The sequence below is a fragment of the Salvelinus sp. IW2-2015 genome, linkage group LG37, assembly GCF_002910315.2.
Source record: "Salvelinus sp. IW2-2015 linkage group LG37, ASM291031v2, whole genome shotgun sequence".
NCBI classification, from domain to species: domain Eukaryota; kingdom Metazoa; phylum Chordata; class Actinopteri; order Salmoniformes; family Salmonidae; genus Salvelinus; species Salvelinus sp. IW2-2015.
In genome coordinates this window covers 4,507,935-4,513,934 of record NC_036876.1, presented here as the reverse complement: position 1 = coordinate 4,513,934, position 6,000 = coordinate 4,507,935, and the positions used below count along the sequence as shown (strand labels likewise).

The following is a 6,000-nucleotide window of genomic DNA, read 5'->3' as shown; positions in this document are numbered from 1 at the left end:
ACAACAGGAAGACTGGCCTTCAGGGCTCACCACACCTCTCAGTGCATCAAAACCACACATTATTTTCACACCTCTCTTCATCCGTTCATCTGGATGATAAACACCAGACCCCTGCTGCTCAGTCAGATGTGCGAAGTATGTGAGGAATACAAACAATCTAAAAACATTCCCCAAAACCTAAAGTATTGGGTGTCATCTCAATAGTTTGATCAACTATTTTCCTTCATGAAAACCTCTGACCCATTCCCTCAAACAGAATGACGTAAGTCAGTATCAGTGTTCACAGTGCTATTTATTCATGCTAATACAATAAGTGCATACACAGGGATTTGGTGAAGGCAAGTAACATATGTTCTATTGATATTGGCCTTAGCTTTATCTATTTCCTGGTGGTGTAGATGATGATGAAGATGGTAGGACAACAGAGGAGAATTCCAGTTCTTATGATGGAGAGAAGGACCAGGATTCTCATCTGTGGATCAACGTTACCATCTGAATTAAATTAAATATACTGTATCACTCCACTATAGTGCGTTGGGCAGCAGCTGAAAACGTGTTATCAATCATTAACTGTAATGTTAATGTCTTTCTAATAACAGCATATAGGTTAAGAAATGTAAGCTGCCTTCAACATCCAGCTTGGTCCTGTTCCCAAACAGTATCTCCCCACATAAGGCCACAGCACAGTAGTAAGTCCCAGCATCAGAGAGGCTGAGGTTCCTCTTGGGGAGGTTGTAGACACAGCTCTGTGTAGGAGACCCAGCCTCAGGGCTCTTCTCACACTGATCACTACTGTCTCCATGGGTGTAAATGATTCCTGGATGGGATTCTCCTGAGCCATGTCTGAACCAATAGACAATGTGTTCTCCTGCACAGGTCTCCGTGTGTATTATACAGTTCAAAGTCACAGAGTCTCCTGGCTAGACTGACTCAGACACAGACTACTGTACAACATGCTGGGTCCTGGAATCTGCAGCTTTTCCACAAATCTGMTGCCACTCTCCCTTGTAGCAAAGCAAAGCTTTTTGTCAAACTCTCCGAAGAAAATTGCAGTGATAATACAGAGATAACATCTGGGGCTTGTCCTGCCATCGTCATACACAGTGATGAAGCATTCCAAATCAGCTGTGTCTCCAAGAGMGAAGGTGCTCCAAACATCAGACTGAGTGACAACAACAGCAAGAGACAAAGCTGAAAGATAAATATTTATATTAATAAAGAATCCACATATCATAGTTCATGCATGTACTGTAAGAACTCAAAATGTCTGTTTTCTGAAATACGTAAGCATGACTGTCCCTTTAATAGTAAGTTTGCACTCTTATTACCCCTAGCTTTACCTGTTTGGAATAACAGATAGATTTTCTTCATATAARAGACAGAGTTTCATCATTGTCCTTCTAATGTGTATACTGGTCATCTTGTCTGTCAGATAAGAGTGAGAGACAAGGGATTAGCTGTCGTACACATCAGGAGGTGAACATTCTTATCTGTTTCTGGTTTTTAAACTGTACCTAAAGGATTTTTACATAAATGAACCATATTTTAAAGTTAAACTAAATACAGTAGTCATAATGAATGTACCCTTGTCTCCAAAGTCCATCCTGAATAGGCTTCAACCGCAGTATGTTGCTGTATCAGAGTTTGACTCAAACGTGTGAAAAAAGTCCTTTATAGACGTCAGCTTTGCCCCTTTCTTGTAGTTTGTTCTTCATGGTCTAACTGACATTAGAAAGATGATGAGAATCAACCACAGTGTGAGGTGACAGGAACTACAAGTCTGGAGCCAGAGATGACCTGATATTATTGGTTAGTAGCTCTGACACTCAGACAGAACTGCAGGCTTTGATGATGAGCTATAAGGCCTGTATCTGAAAAGACCTGTCTGCCTTTCTACCTGTAGCTACAGCCGGGATTGGGTTATCTTAAGGGTTAGGACTAGGGCTATAGGGTTAGCTTTAGGGTTAGGACTAGGGCTATAGGGTTAGCTTTAGGGTTAGGACTAGGGCTATACGGCTAGCTTAAGGGTTAGGACTAGGGCTATAGGGTTAGCTTTAGGGTTAGGACTAGGGCTATAGGGTTAGCTTTAGGGTTAGGACTAGGGCATTGGGTTATTGGGTTAGCTTAAGGGTTAGGACTAGGGCTATAGGGTTAGCTTATAGGGTTAGGACTAGGGCTATAGGGTTAGCTTTAGGGTTAGGACTAGGGCTATAGGGTTAGCTTTAGGGTTAGGACTAGGGCTATAGGGTTAGCTTTAGGGTTAGGACTAGGGCTATAGGGTTAGCTTAGGGTTAGGACTAGGGCTATAGGGTTAGCTTAAGGGTTTGGACTAGGGCTATAGGGTTAGCTTAAGGTTAGGACTAGGCTATATTAGGGTTAGGATAGGGCTATAGGGTTAGCTTAAGGGTTAGGACTAGGGCTATGGGTTAGCTTAGGTTTAGGCGTTAGTTAAGGGTTAGGACTAGGGCTATAGGGTTAGCTTTAGGGTTAGGACTAGGGCTATAGGGTTTAGGTATGGTTTAGGTAGGACTAGGGCTATAGGGTTAGCTAAGGTTAGGACTAGGGCTTTATAGGGTTAGCTTTAGGGTTAGGACTAGGGCTATATTAGGCTTAAGGGGGGTTAGGACTAGGGCTATAGGGTTAGTTAAAGGGTTAGGACTAGGGCTATAGGGTTAGCTTTAGGGTTAGGACTAGGGCTATAGGGTTAGGGTTATGGTTAGGACTAGGACTAGGGCTATGGGTTAGCTAAAGGGTTAGGACTAGGGCTATAAGGTTAGCTTTAGGACTAGGGCTATGGGGTTATCTTTAGGGTTAGGGCTAGGGCTATAGGGTTAGCTAAAGGGTTAGAACTAGGGCTATAGGTTAGCTTTAGGGTTAGAACTAGGGTTAGAACTAGGGCTATATGGTTATCTTAAGGGTTAGGACTAGGGCTAGATTTGGGGTTAGGATTGGGGCTATATGGTTAGCTTAAGGGTTAGAACTAGGGCTATAGGGTTATAGGGTTATCTTAAGGGTTAGGACTAGGGCTATAGGGTTAGCTTTAGGGTTAGGGCTAGGGCTATAAGGTTTAGCTTTAGGTTTAGGACAAAATAGATTGCATCATGAGGAGGGGAAATTATGTGGATATATTGAAGCAACATCTCAAGACATCAGTCAGGAAGTTAAAGCTTGTTCGCTAATGGGTCTTCCAAATGGACAATGATTCCAAGCATACTTCCAAAGTTGTGGCGAAATGGCTTAAGGACAACAAAGTCAAGGTATTGGAGTGGCCATCACAAAGCCCTGAGCTCAACCCCATAGAGAATTTGTGGGCAGAACTGAAAAAGAGTGTGCGAGCAAGGAGGCCTACAAACCTTACTCAGTTACACCAGCTCTGTCAGGAGGAATGGGCCAAAATTCACCCAACTTGTTGTGGGAAGCTCTGGAAGGCTACCCAAAACGTTTGACCCAAGTTAAACAATTTAAAGGCAACCAAATACTAATTGAGTGTATGTAAACGTATGACCCATTGGGAATGTGGATAGAAGCTGAAATAAATCATTCTCTCTACTATTATTCTGACATTTCACATTCTTAAAATAAAGTGGTGATCCTGACCTAAGACTGGGAATTTTTATTAGGATTAAATGTCAGGAATTGTGAAATACTGAGTTTAAATGTATTTGGCTAAGGTGTATGTAAACTTCCGACTTCAACTGTATGTGTACATATAACTAGGAACAAAACAACAGATAAACAGTGGCAGCAGCGTATGTGACGAGTTGAAAAAAGTCACTGCAATGCAGATAGTCTGAGTAGCTATTTCATAAATTAGGTACTGTATTTAACTATTTAGGAGTCTTATGGCTTGGGGTAGAAGCTGTTCAGGGTCCGATTCGTTCCAAACTTGGTGCATCGGTACCGTTTGCCGTGGGAACAGTCTATGATTTGGGTGGCTGGAGTCCTTAACAATTTTTAGGTCCTTCCTCTTTCACAGCCTGGTATAGAGTTCCTGGATGGCAAGTAGCTCGGCCCCAGTGATGTACCTGGCCATACACACTACCCTCTGTTGCGCCTTGCGGTCTGGTCCTTAGTGATGCGCTTGGAGGGCACTATTGTGTTGAACACTGAGCTGTATTCAATAAACAGCAGTCTCACATAGGTGTTCCTTTTATCCAGGTGGGAAAGTGCAATAGAGATTGCGTCCTCTGTGGATCTGTTGGGGCAGTATGCAAATTGGTGTGGATCCAGGATGATGGTGTTGATGTGAGCCATGACCAGTTTTTCAAAGTATACGGGACGATCGTCATTTAGACAGGTTACCTTTGCGTTCTATGGTTGTCTGCTTGAAACATGTACAGTACATTGTGCATGTTCATTCATACTATAATTATTATTCATGTCCTCACCTGGGATTTGAACTCACAACCTCTTACGCCAATCTTCCTGCTACACCACCATGTTTGTGCCAATGATCAGTTAATCTGACTATTCTCCATCATTGATTAGATTTTCTTATTTCAGCAATTTTCTATTTTTTTCTGTATAGTTGTCTAATGTTGGTGTGGCATATTACTTACTTTGTTTTAATGTTACACCTTAATCACTGTGATAAATAAAATTGTTTTTCTTGAGTGTTCTTTTAACAGAGCTGATGTATTTCACAAACACATACTTCTATTTTTACATTCCACATAAAACCTCTGTAGGAGTATCACTTCTGTTTTCTGTAGACATTGTGGTCCAATGCCAACTACAACGCCCCCTACCACTGAAATCCCCCTTGACTAAGTCTGATCTCAGAGTGAATTAAGAGATATTCTCTGATTCACAGCCAGACGAGGCAGAACAGATCTAAACACATAATGGTGAGAACCTATATACCAGCTCTATTGGTCTATGGATTGAGTAAGTTAGCTACACATGTTAAAGACTTAATGCATCCGTCATAGAAGCTACATATCTTACCAGATGTTTAGCACAGCATGCACTGGTGCTCATTGTTTTTAAATGGACATGTAATATAAACTGTTGCAATCACTAACTTAGTTCTTATGTGTTTCAGGTTTGGTAACTCAGTCTCGGACTATAGTGGTTCGTACTGGGGATACCATCACCTTGCAGTGCTCGAATATTTCAATGGTTGAGGGAACACAGCCTGGTTCAAACAAGTCAACAGATCAGAGCCTGTGTGCTTCCTCAAAATCACACACGTGGATTCATCGGAATGTTTCCACAAAGCTACATGGTCTTTGTCAATGCAACGTTTCTAAAGGTTCAAGGTATGTTTTCAACTATTTATCTGGATTTTGATATACACTGAGTGTACAAAACATTAACAATACCTTCCTAATACTGAGTTGCACCACCCCCTTTTGCCTTATGAATAGTTTCAATTCTTCGGGGCATGGACTCTACAAGGTGTCGAAAGCATTCCACAGGGATTCTGGCCCTGCTGACTCCAATGCTTTCCATAGTTGTATCAAGTTGGCTGGATGTCCTTTGGGTGGTGGACCATTCTTGATACACACGGGAACTGTGGAGCGTGAAAAACCCAGCAGCGTTGCAGTTCTTGACACAAACCGGTGCACCTGGCACCTACTACCATACCCCGTTCAAAGACACTTACATTTTTTGTCTTGCCCGTTCAACCTACGAATGGCACACATACACAATCCATGTCTCAATTGTCTCAAGGCTTTAAAATCCTTCTTTAACCTGTCTCCTCCCTTTCATCTACACTGACTGAAGGGGATTTAACAGGTGACATCAATAAGGGATCATAACTTTCAAATGGATTCACCTTGTCAGTCTATGTCATGGAAAGAGCAGGTGTTGATAATATTTTGGACACAGTGTATGTTAGGTATTTTGATGTAACGCTTAAAAATATGTATTAATCTAATCAGGAGTTAATGAAAGTGTAACCGGTTGTCACGCCCTGACCATAGAGAGCATTTGTTTCTCTATGGTGTAGTAGGTCAGGGTGTGACTGGGGGGTATTCTAGTTTATTATTTCTA

At 41.9% G+C, this 6,000-nt stretch overlaps 1 long non-coding RNA gene across 1 annotated transcript; it reads right to left on the bottom strand.

Annotated features, from left to right (window-relative positions):
- Nucleotides 1–631: 631 nt before the first annotated feature.
- LOC111960394 (uncharacterized) lies at nucleotides 632–1,721 on the bottom strand. Its single transcript, XR_002876831.2, has 3 exons — nucleotides 1,585–1,721; nucleotides 1,341–1,425; nucleotides 632–1,191 (listed from the first exon to the last, which is right to left on the bottom strand). It is a non-coding gene; the product is annotated as an uncharacterized lncRNA (long non-coding RNA).
- Between the last annotated feature and the right edge of the window lie 4,279 nt (nucleotides 1,722–6,000).